The sequence below is a fragment of the Cyprinus carpio genome, unplaced genomic scaffold (genome assembly GCF_018340385.1).
Source record: "Cyprinus carpio isolate SPL01 unplaced genomic scaffold, ASM1834038v1 S000006753, whole genome shotgun sequence".
Lineage (NCBI taxonomy): Eukaryota > Metazoa > Chordata > Actinopteri > Cypriniformes > Cyprinidae > Cyprinus > Cyprinus carpio.
The window spans coordinates 831277-845074 of NW_024879352.1; the positions used below are offsets into that span (position 1 = coordinate 831277).

Sequence of the window (13798 nt, forward strand, 5' to 3'; positions counted from 1 at the left end):
AATTCAATTATATAATTACAGAGTGATTCTCAACCAGGGGCCCTCAACAAACTTCCAAGGGAGCCTCAAGATGACTTAAAAATGATTTAAGATGAGACAAAACAAGAATTTTTGGTAAAACAACAAAAAAATATATACAGTATATTTCTTATTTTAATTCACCCCTCCACAACTGTTTGTTTTCTTTGAGGAACCAGGATTCAGACAGTCTTGGAAAACCTAGATATCTGAATGAGCCTAATTTTAAAATTGGGATTTTCTAGACCTTTCTAGAAAAGTCATGTAAAATTAATAAAGTCTGGCACAAATGTCTAGCTCCTAGAGTACCTTAAATGTAATGAATTTATTTAATTAATGAATTGATTTATTTATTTACTGTAACTAGTAGTGTTCTTGTGTTACTAGTAAAAATAGGGCTAGAGAGCCTTTGAATATTGTTGTGGGCAATGGGGGGGCCTTAGGGTCAAAAAGAGTGAGATGAGAACCACTGCCCTAGAGCCTTAGTCAGAACATAAAGAAAACCGAGACAGGTTTCTATTATAATGTTTTTGCATTAAAATTACTGTATAGAAAATATCTATACAGTATCAAGAGCTAAGGAAAAACCTAAGGAATATGTTTAAAGCCTACTTTTTTCCACAAAAAATATATTTTGTTTTACTTTAAGTTGAAAACAGTACCTGAACACACCACATAAGGTATAGGCTGAACAACTACATCTTTGCATGTTCAAAAAGTTTGCATCTAATATTTGCATTGGCTGTTTCTGAGATGCCATACTAAAATACTCAAGCGTCTTTAGATTTTTGTCTCATTTTTTTCAATGAGACACTGAATTTCCTTGTGTTTAATGGCATTTTATTTCCAGGTGGGCAAGAAAGACTAAGAGAGGTTATTAGCTGGGTTTTCAATGTTTCCAGACACAAGGGCCATCAACTCCCAGCTAATCCAGGACCTCCAGTATAATAGTTAAAACAAATAATTAACTCATAGAAATATTAACAGTAATAGAGAGCAACAGTGCATACCCACTTTTTCAGCAACCTTGGTTCTGGAAGTATGTTTCTTATAGGGATTTTTAAAAAGTCTTTGTAAAAAAGTTATAAGCCATGAACCAAACCTATCAGCCATGAGGTGAATCACATTAAAAACTTTGATTTGAAACTAAAATGTAATTGAATATCAGACTAAAAGTCAAAGCTACAAGACTGTGTACTAATTGGTTTAAATAAGGTTAAGAACTACAATCCCCTGAGGCATTACAAATGACAATCAAATTAAAAACAATAGAAAAACTTATTCTACAAAACAAAAACCACAACTATTTAGACAATATAGAGAAACTGAGTCTACAAAATTCACAGTACTTCATGGAAGTGGGTAGGCATTAAAATGCTCTGTTGTTATTTTGCTTGTCACGATTCCGACATTTGGTGGAATCATGGGTACTGTAGTTTTTCACCAGGAATTTTGCTGCGGAGCACAATTATTTGAAAAATAAGTAAAAAAAAAAAATGGACTGATGGCTTCAACAGAAGCATATACCATCAAATAACAATCCCTATGGAGGAATAGAATGGGACTGTTGCACTCTGTAAAAGTAGTTTTATTTTACATGGAGGCAGCCATGTTTTGGTCACATGACTAGCTGAATACTACTCACTTTATCTCTGTAAAGCTGTCATTGGAAACTTTCAGTCATAGAATATAAAATGAATCAAGGTTGACTGTGAATAGCACATTTCTACAGTGCAGTATCTACCCACCCCAGCTGAAAACCCTAAACCTAGGGGAGACACTGATATATTCATTTAAAGTTTTGATCGATATGACCCAAGATTATTATACAGTAAATCCATTTATTTACAAATAAGAATGTGAAATTTTCAACATATAATCGTTATCACAAAAATATTTTTAATACAAAAAGAACAAGACCAGAAATAACAGAGGAGTCCATAGTTCAGTTGTGGAGAACATGTTGGATCTCAGGTCAGAGTTCAAAGCGTGTCTGATCCTGCAGTCTCATCCAAAATGTCTCCTGACCCTTGACCTGCCACCTGAGCAACTTCAGCCCCTCCTGCTCCATCTCCACCTTCCCCAGCATCACTCTGATTAGTCATTGTGTCCAGTTTGTCCTGGTCTGAGCTCATTTCCTGTGACTCGTCAGCACGCTCTTCCTCTTCCTCTTCCTCCTCTGCATCCATCTCGAACACACGTACATGTCTCAGATTGGCACTGAGCTGATGAGAGAGATAAGAGATTTATTTACCATTAAAGGGATACTCCATCCCAAAATGAAAATTTTGTCATTAATCACTTAACCCCATGTCGTTCCAAACATGTAAAAGCTCCGTTCATATTCAGAACACAATTTAAGATATTTTGGATGAAAACTGGAAGGCCTGTGACTGTCCCATAGACTGCCAAGTAAGTAACAGTGTCAAGGTCCATAAAAGGTATGAAAGTCGCCGTCAGAATACTCCATTTGCCATCAGATCTGCAATCTGGGTTATATGAAGCAACGGGAACACTTTTTGTAAGCAAAGAAAACAAAAATAACGACTTTATTCAACAATTCCTTTGTCAACAGTCTCCTCTGTGTCTCTCAGCGTATCCTTGTGGCACGGATGATACAGAAGAGCATACACAGCATACGGTGATATGGAGAGATTGTTGAATAAAGTCGTTATTTTTGTATTTCTGTTACTTTCATACTTTTTCTTTTATGGACCTTGACACTGTTATTTACTTGGCAGTCTATGGGACAGTCACAGGCCTCCCGGTTTTCATGAAAAATATCTTAAATTGTGTTCCGAAGACGCACGGAGCTTTTACGTGTTTGGAATGACATGGGGGTAAGTGATTAATGACAAAATTTTGAAAAAAAAAAGAAGCACATAAATGGCAGCAATATTACATTCATTTTCAATAATTCAACAGGTTTGTAATAATTATTCTTTACATTTTTTTTTTTTTTTTATATGTATTTATACATCAATCAATATTTTCCTCAAGTTGTAAAGTCTTACCACGCAGGCCACCTTGCGGATCCCATTAACTGCCACAAACTGAGCTTTGAGGTTGTCCATCTCTCTGCTCTGGTTTCCCCAGGCCAAACCCTGGACTGGGATCCCTTCAGTCTGCTGCTCCAGCCTAACACACACCACAACAAATACAACACATCAAAAGCGTGTTAATTCAGGACATTCAATAGGGGAGAGCCACAATGCCAAACTAAGCTTAACTGTATCACAATCTAGTATATTGCTGTAACAGCTACTGCAATGTATGTATAATGATACAATTCTTTAAGAAATAATTCAATAAAAAATGAAAGGTCACTGGTGTAAATAAATAGGTATGCTGTACCTAAGTGTAAGGTCCCAGGTGAACTCTTCATCCCAGCTCAAAACAGAGTTTAGATGAAGCTGAGCAAGGACGCGCATCTTATTCTCGTCATCTTCCCGACTTCGCAATACCACTGTTAATGTCTCGTCGTCATAAAAACGGGCATCAAGGCAACTGTAGGAACTGTCACTAATAAACAATTCGTTTTAATCATTCACACATATATCAAAGATTAAATAATGCCAATATTTTCATAGTATGGGATTTTTTACTCCCACTTATGAACTTACGCAGAAGTTGGTGCAGGTGTTTCATCATCTATACTAGAATTGAGAGGAGCGTTGAGGTTTAGGGCCACCAGACCATTGGGAACCGACCTGAAACACACATACACAAATTCAGTCCGTTTCAGAAACCTTTTAAGAAGCATTTTTGCTGAATGTTAGTTTAGTTAGAGGTGATGGAAAAAATCTAATCATTATATTTTTCTTTGTAATCAAATACAACTAGGAACAGAATAAAAGAGGTGTGTGTACCTGTTGGGGTCTGTTGCTCTCCTCAGAATATAGATTTTAGAGGGTGAGATCTCTGGCATGCAGAACACTACATAATGCATAGCAGCCTTCTTATCATTCCACCTGCATTAAAACGCACTCTTATCATCAACAACATACTGTTATCGCCTAATGGACGTCACTGACGAGCACTATAGCCTCAGAATACACCATTACAAAACAGCATTCTTAGCCAAATTATAAGGATATGACTGGTCCACTTACAGTGAAGGCAGCTCAAACAATCTCGGTGCATTTTCAGAGCTATCAAAAACAAAACACAGAAATCATCAGATTATCAACAGTAAGCCCTGGTTCTTTAACTCAAATCAAATCATCAGTTATTTCCTGATAAATCATTAGTAGTACTAAAACCCCAAAATCCAAAAACAGGTGTACTATTAAATGTTTTAGTTGTGTATGGTAAATCACAGACTCAATCTAGAATATGGATTACCTCTCAGGAACAGTGTACAATCGCAAGCACACAGCTTGTGTTACTGAATGCCCAATCACCTCCTGAAAAACACACACAGACGATGTATGATTAGGAGTCAGATGCATTAGTGCTCAGGGAAAGAATGGTCAGCAGGAAGGGTGAAACAATCCAGATAATGTAGTTAATGCTTCTGATATATATACATGCTGGAGACCGATAATGTTTGTGTTTGTATGTGAGAAAGCAAGTTAGAGCATCTTTTGAAAAGAGAATGGGATGGACATCAAAAGAGGACAGGATGAATAAGAAAAACACTGTAAATTTTTGAGTGGAGGTAATATTTTCATTTACAATCAAGTTTTTTTTACCGTTCTGGCTGGCAGAAATTCATCAACACTGACTAAACTGAGCTCTACTCAACCCGTAATAAAGAGCTGAAAACAGAACACGGCTTAAGTTGTTAGCCATAAATTATAAGGTTTCAAAGCAGAACATGTAAAACTGTTGTCCTGGAGTATTAAAGTTGTGTCTAACGCTGTCAGTGTGATTCCATTCACAGAGCTAGAGAGATAGTATTGAAGTTTGTGTGTGCGCTTGTGTGTTTAGAGACTCACGGCTGGTTTCTGTAAGCACAGATCAATGGACCCCTCCATCATTCTCTTGACAAAGTGCAGAGACTTCTGTGGGTACGTGGGGAAGAGCAGCGGACTGTCTGCAAACATACAAGTCATTCATTTCTCATATTCAATTTTATATTTTTTCGCAAAACAATAAGATAACATTAGCAGTCTTGTGGTTTAATAATGGACATATAATTTTACCTTTTAGTTGAGTGCTCTGCTTTACAAATGTCACCCACTGGTTGCCCTCCATGTTGGGTGGAGATATCAAGTCTTCATCTTCATCCTTCAAGGTACTGCAAAAAACAACGACAGAACAAGTATGTAATGAAATGAGGAAAAGAATTCCCACTAGAATATGTATAAAGGTCCTCACCTGTCCGACACGCTCAACGTTGAAATACTTCCCTTTCCGATCAAACAGCTCCTCATTCTGAAATGGGTATGGAAATGATATGTTTCACCAAATGTTTGTTTAATGTTAAAATAATGTGCTTTTCTTTCACTCACAGCACTGAAATGTTCGGACAGGAAGTCAGCCACAAAAGCCAGATCCTTCTGAGTCATCTGAAACAGAAATATTTTTTGTATAAATTCTTAGAAAAGTTACTTTTTATATTTATTATCTAGATTTATGATTTATACATTATGTTTAGATTATTTGCTTGACTACATTTCCCACCACCAGCACTTTTTCAGCCACACTCTTTTATTCTCTTTATGTCTACTGAATTCTGATTCTGATATCACACCTTGTTAAGTTCAGGAGGAACGTGATCTTCTGACATACGAAGCATTGCTGTGAAAAGCAAAAACTGTTACAACACAATACAAAAAGAATATTCATCTTTCTCAAAACCTAATGAGGCAGCATTTTAGGCACACTCCTGATATGCAAGCTGATACAAGCTGATAACAGCCACAACATTCCATAACGCATTGCAACAAGCACACTAGCCTTTGACTTTCTTAAAGTTTTGGCTTTTTTTAAAAGCTAAAGCTCTCAAAAAAACTGCAGCTTACCAACATACAGCCATCTGAAAAAGGCTTTGAAGTTCTTCATACTTTTATCAATAACTCTGGAATCAAGACAATCAGTTGAGAATTTAATAATGACGTATAAAGAACAGACATCCAAGATAAAGTGGGTAGAATAAGATTAAACTCACTGTAAAAGTTCACTGGCCTTCAGGGTAAAAGAGAGCCACAGCTACAATGGCATCTAAACCATGAACAAAAGAGAATGCATAAACACTTCATTCTACTTGCTAAAACTGTTTTAAGTTACAGAAAAGTATCCAAAGTTCTGCAATTCCACAATTCAGAACTAAATGCCTCAGATGAATCTGAGCTCAGCTCAACTAAAACTAATACTTCTAAAACATAATACTTCTACAAATAAAACATTTTTCAAACATTAGATAATTTTTTTTTAAGGAAAATTAGAAATGTTGCCTTGGCAACTATTTTTTTTTTTAATTTAAGTTTAAATTAAAACTATAAATAAAACAAAAACTGAAAAATAAATTAAAGCTACATAGAAATAGAAAACGAACAAAAAACTAATAAAAATGACAAAAGTATATAACAAAACTACTAAAACGTAACCTAAACTTAAAAAAATAAAATAAAAATTCATTTAAAGCTGATTCAAAAGATTAATAAATCCTATAACAGTATATAAATAATACTAAAATATAACACTGGTTTACAAATAGCCAGTCTTATACCCTCAATGGCTGCAGGATCCAGGCCGAGAGGTTGAAACTTCTGCTTCCAGAGTGCCATTCCCTTGACCTCGCTCAGATGATACAGCAGTGCCTCAGAGCCACGGTGTGCACAGCAAACACTCAGTGCACATGCCGATCTGCAACAATCTGGTGCTTGTTAAGACTAGTGAATGATACACACCTCTGCAAGTGACTGATAACAAGTTTCTGGATGCTGGAATAGGAAGAATCAATGGACTGACCCAACATCTTCAAGCCCTGAGCGGATAAACAACAAAATAATGAACGCAGTTGGTAATAGTTGCATGATCACTTACAGTGGGTTAACTAATGCAGTCAGCCTAATCCAGCTAGATTTACCTTGACTGTGAGTTGATTCATAAGAAGGGCCTGAAGTTCAGGGCTGAAAGAGAAGTTTTTGACTCAGAAATCAGAATATATAAATGAACATTACATAACATTATCAGGTAAGCTAAACAGTTTCCAACCCAGGCTGTGATCTACAAAACACCAACAGACACCTCCAAAGCTATTTTCCTGTTTATCCAGATCTTAAACATTCCCACACATACATACACTTTGCACGCCTGTATACTTTTTATTTCTATTACATCCCATGTATGTTTTGTAATTCTGACTGTAGCTATACATTTAAGAACATATGGTGCCCCCTGCTGGCCATTTAAAGTAAACATAAGCATAAGTAGATTTAAGCTTGAAAAAATATGAATTATATTTAATCTAAAACATTTTATCTTAATGTTAAAATATGAAATACATTTATATTAAATATTATGTTTTTTCATGTCATTTTATATACATACATATACACACACACACATATATATATACACACACACACACACACACACACACACACATATACATATGAAATAAATATTATGGGTTCATTATAGTCAAATATTATAAGTTAATGTGATTTTACAAACATTACTCATGTGAAATAAATAATTTTGCAAACAGAAACTTAAAATGTGCCACAAACACTACTCTTACCACCACAGCATAATGCTAAAATTGCCACTATAATATGTGCTCTTCAAAAACTATCATTTATGTATTGTGCACCTGGCATGGCCCCATAACAGTAGCTCCAGAAACTCATCTTGAACCTGAGTGCTCGTATTCTTTTCCTGTAAAACAACATTATCATTCATTGAGAGCAACCATCAGCTGTCTCTTAGAACTCTAATAAATGACAAACAGAGCCACTTATGATGGCATCAATGGATCACAGTCCATTACTGCACTTGTGTTTAAAGACTAATGAAATGCCATCCTGTTTGATGTCTTTTATAGGCTTGTTTGTGATTGCCTCGCATGTGATGAACTCTAACCTGGACAAACTTAGTGAGGCGAAGGTCCATCTGCATAAGAATTTCCTCCCATGCTTCACACATACAGGTAAGAGAGAGACGCAGATACTAAAACAACAAAGAAAGAGAATGAAAGATACTCTGTGTGCATAAAAAAAGGATGCAGCTTTTATGAGACACCCGTGAAGACTCTCACCTGTAGCAGCGTGGAAATGTGTGTAAACTTGCGTGCCATCTTGGTCAACTCAGCAAAACATGAAGACAGCAGTCCAGTGTCCAGCTGCAACACAGTCACTGTCAACCACTGATATCAACCTCATACATTCAATTCAACTGCAGACGTCACATGTAACCTGGCAGTATAAGCTTATGTGTGACTCAACCTGTTTGCACTTTGTTTACTTGCACATCAACCTTCAATAAATAACAGTTACATAAACTTATAGTACTGATATAATTAAATTATAATTAAATTTGTTCAACTGGTGTTGTTTCAGCACTTTGTGGACTGAAACGTTACATTAGACAGACTAACAAAAGAGAAAGTAACTGAAATACCATCTTGATGTTATTTTGGGGCATAAAGTTCAAAATATGACCAGACATCATAATGGCAAAAAAACCCTCCAAAAACCGTAGTGATATTTATTAATTCATGAAATCTAATGTAGTCACAGTCACATGTAAAGGTGTAAGAAAAATTTTATATATTATAACTTTGTCTTCATAGTTACACTACAAGAACTTTAGTGTCATTACATTTAAACTGTTCTTAAAAAATAGTGTAAAATGTTTTTCGGAACCATATGAAACCAACATGAATACAGAGATTACTTTTTTAACAATCTGGCACGTTTTAAACCCTTTTTTGTTAGTGCTGACAATATCAATGTTTCTTAGTGTTTTCAGACTTTACCTGTATGTAATGTATCTCAGGGTTGTCTTCTGCAGATCTAATCTCTGTAATAACAGAGAGGGACTTGAGGTCACTAGAGAGCCCAAGACTACGGCAAGTCCCTGAGATCTGAGAGGAACATGAAGTAAATAATATATTACTAACTTTCTGCTTTTACTTTCTATTTTAAAACTTTAATTTACGTAATTTTAATAAATGAAAATGTTATATCTTACTCCACTCAGCGTAGCAATCTTATACAGTCCATATGCATACAGCTCCACAAATCCAGATGGTCCCCCCACCACCAGGATATTGAGCCTGCAAATAAACATCACACATCATCAGTCACAACACAACATCAGAAAAATCTCAAGCTTAACCAAGCAGATCAGTGCATACAACACTGACCTCACTTCCCCCAAAAGGTTTGTGACTTCATCTGATTTCTCTTCACTGCAAAAGAAAAAAAATCATAATACAATGGAATTAAGCAGAGCGGACACAAAGTCAAACTGACACATGCCACATGCTGATGACCAATCATAAAGAGTATGACAAAGAAAAAGACAATCAGAATATTAAGCACATAAAATGTCCTCTTACCTAAATATCTTTGATGTGGTGCTGTAGCTGAACACAAACACAGCACAAAGGAAAATGGAAAAGTAATAAAAACAATTACAAACTATAAAAACTAATGAGTGACCAGTATTCTCATTCAGCCATCTGGAAGACAATCAAAAGCTCAGAATCTCACCTCTTAGGTAAAGTGGGTAACTTTGGAAGAAAACGACTGGACTCGTCTTCAGACTCGCTGAATGAGGCCAATGTGCTAGAGAAGAAAAAATAAACCAGATTAATGAAACCAAGTAATCAATAGAGAAAGAAAATAGATCCTCTCTATGTAAAAACTCACACCTGCTGTCATCTTGCACCTCCATCCAGTGCATGCAGGATGCTGGGTATTCAACAGCGAACAGGTGGAGGATTTCTGCCTTCTCTGCATCACACAGCACCACTTGCTTTGTGTCTCCCACACTGAATGCCAGGACTGCAGACAGCAATCATATAACGTGACAATGGTAGCTTGGTAGATACCTCAGTATATGGCTGAAATTTCAAGTTTTGATTAATCAGCACCAGCACTTTTTTGACGATGAAATTTGTTCTACAATAGCTACACGAAGAACAATGATAACAAGCACAAGAAAATATAAAGTTGTATGTACATTTTAGAAAAGAAAAATAATAATAAAACTAATCTATAATACTAAATGGCAGTTTAAAAAAATATTATATATTTTGGACGCATCTGATTAATTTGGAGCTGGGCATGTTATAAAATCAGAATTAAAAAAAAAAGTGGCCATAACATGAATAAATTACATGAATGCTGTATTTATGAGTGAATGAATAAAAGTAAAGTACACTTCCATAAGACTGAAGTGATATGTCTCAATGTTATTTTAGTATTAAAATATATTATAGTTTTTATTAATATTCTTAAAATTAGTTTACAAATATTTATTTCAGTTTTAACTTTATTAGAATGTTGTCATATATATATTATTTTAGCAAACAAAGCAAGCATACAACAATTATTATTTATTAATAAACAATAATAACCCTGATATGTCCAATTATAATGATGCAAATAAGGCAGTGAAATATTATTTGAGTTTACCTTTCCCATCAGGTCTCCAGGCAAGTGAAGTTATCTCTTTTCCGGTGTTCTCATTGGGCAGTAAACTCCACACCCGCTGAAAGTTGGCCAAAGCCGATGCAGGAGAAGCTGTAATGACAGAATAGTCTAATGAACCTCCATTACAATCCTGTACTGTAGGTAAGGATCTATTGAGAGTCTGGTTTAACAGATGGCAGGTGTGTGTACAGCAATAAAACACACCAACCCTCTCCTGAAGTGTTCGCCAGGGCGATCAGATCTCTGTTAGGAGACCAGGCCATGTACAGAATGGGGTTGGGAAGCTCTTTTTCTCTTCTTCCTCTTCCCCCCTCCTCCCCGACCTGGCGAAAAAACAGGCGTTGTTGAACCCTGCAGAAGGAAAGATGTCTATTAGTACAGACACCATCAGTACTGGTCACATGTAACATAGTCTTACAGAGCATTTATCAGTTTAGGATCACAGACTGCTGAGTGACAGCAGTTTTTGATGAACGCAGATTATCTATAGTAAACCTGAAACTTTTCATACACTACAATCGTTTATGACAAAAAATAGTTAGCTATAGCAACTGCTGCTCCTTCAATGCTGCACAACATTAGCTCGTTCTGAAGACTTCACGCACTTACTAGATAAACGACGACAAACATAAACTCCGCGATTAAGCTCGTCTTCTATATTTCATACGTATAAGAAACTGATTCAAAACATTAATATATTCTTATCAGTAATGTAAATACAATCATGTTCACAAAAATAGCAGAGCGACCAATGATACGTGATTCTAACCGCCACTGAAATGATGACTACGGAAAAACGAATAGGTCAAAATACATTTTAAAAACGCGAAACGACTTTTCTATGAGATGGCAAGGAAGCCTGGCAGCTAGCTTACGTGTTCGGTTTGGTTTAACAGCAAAAGTAAATAAAAAAAAAATTAATATAAAGAACGAACATGTAAATAAAAACATCATCATTTTTAAAAGCACCTCGATTTTTAATAATAATTATTATTAATGTAAATGATTCAGATTATGTGCGTCTTCAAATGTGAAATGTTATCTGGCCAGTGGTCTTTATATAAACCGTCTTTATAACTTCTCAAAACAACTTTTCACCAGCTAGTTAGCTGATCTAATAATAATCCCCAACACTGGATAAAGCCTAAATGCAATCACAGGACATTTCGGCCATTTTTTCTGTCATTAACATTTCCTCAATTTCAGCACTATCAAATCATGAATGACAAATAATTTACTATACAAATGATATGTGCGATGGAAATGACCAACACGAAGGTAATATAGCCTAATGGTCAAGGACTATAATAGACAGGTCATTTGTGTTGCTAAGCCTAAATTTGACAAAATTACAGACTGGGAATGACTGGTTACAAGTAATCTTTTTTTCTTTTCTACCCACATCACATATTTATAATTAACATAGCCAGTGTGTCACATGATCCTTCAGAAATCATTTGATAGATTTATCAGGCAAAATTATTGGTGGAAATTTACTTAATACATCTGTGTTTTGTTGACAATGCTGAAACTGGGCAGGAGTTCTCCAGTTCCAGTTCTGAGAATGGACAAACTTATTTTCTTAGTTTTAAGTGCGGATACATGTTCACAGACTCATCAGTGTCTTAAGCTGTATGAGTTTTATTTTCAAACAAACCAGTGAGCATTTTCTTAATTTGGCTGAGTTTAATAATTTTACAACAACTGTTTGGTTGATTGGTTGGTTTGTTTGTTGATTTTATGAATCTGACTGGAAATGTAGTCTTGTTAGCAAAGTTGTTGTTGATGCGGCAATTGTCTTTAAAGAATAAAATAATCACTGGTTTTACCAGGATAGTGACATCACGTATAATAGCTATAGTTTTGTTTGGATACACTTACTAGCATCTAGTATTAAACTATATAGAAGAACTTAAGGAATGTCTTCTTTGTTCTGAAATAGTCTCTCGGGCCGGCAACACCACGACTGAGGTGCCCTTGAGCAAGGCACCGAACCCCCAACTGCTCCCCGGGCGCCGCAGCATAAATGGCTGCCCACTGCTCCAGGTGTGTGTTCATGGTGTGTGTGTTTACTGCTGTGTGTGTGCACTTTGGATGGGTTAAAATGGAGAGCACAAATTCTGAGTGTGGGTCACCATACTTGGCTGTTTGTCACGTCACTTTATTTTACATGTCACTAAGACCCTTCTTGTTTAAGTGGGTAGTTCTTGGCCTAAGTAAGCTACAGTATGGACCAGACCTTTGGTTGTCTAGTCTAAAGTCTGGATACACAAAGCTTTACTCAAAATACAGTTAGTATGCAAATAAGACAATGTTTCCAAGCTTTTTAACATATTCTTAATTTAACATACATACATACATAAAAAATAAACAAACAAACTTTTAATTAAAAAATAAAAATAAAATTACTGTCCCTGGTTCAGAATATTTTCTTAATTGTACATTTGTGAGAGGTGTGAGTTTTATTTTATTTATTTTCTTATGTTTTTCAATAGGCTTTTTTTCAGGATTTCATACTGAGATGTTCAGTAACACATTTGAAAGCATGGGGTATTCTGCCAATCAGAGACAACACAGGAAGAGATTTTTTTCTAGAATAACATTTCACTCACTGGTGTGTCTGACTAAGATTGTAAAGTAATGCTCTGAATCAGTCAGTGGTCTGCATGTTTGTGCTGTGACAGTGTTTTGAGTGATAGATCTTCTTGTTCCTGTCATTGAAGCTCAACTGTAATCAGTGCTTTGATTGTTGAGAAACAGGAATAGCTCTGTGCTCTCTGTGTTTATGAGTGAACGTGATAAGTGCCCTGAAATAGACTCCTACTGCACCACTCACGACCACATCTACCCGTCCGTCTCGCAGTGGAGTGCCTCTTGTTTTTCCATGATAAGGAAAAACAATCAACCCCCCAAATTAAAATTGTGTTATTTACTCATTGTTATGCCATTCCAAATTATTCTATCTATCTATCTATCTAGTCTGTCCCTGTCTGTCTGTCTGTCTGTCTATCTATCTATCTATCCTATCTATCTATCTATGAAGTGGTGGGTGATTGACTGACTAATCAGGCTCATGCAGTTCTTGAGAACTCAGTGACTCAATATAACAGTTAACAGCTCCAGAAATAATACCGGGTGAATAACAACTTAAATTTCCATCTTAGGTC

General features: G+C 35.8%; 1 pseudogene; it reads right to left on the bottom strand.

Annotated features, from left to right (window-relative positions):
* Positions 1-1914: 1914 nt before the first annotated feature.
* On the bottom strand, positions 1915-13517 carry LOC122144709 (annotated as a pseudogene).
* Positions 13518-13798: the final 281 nt, after the last annotated feature.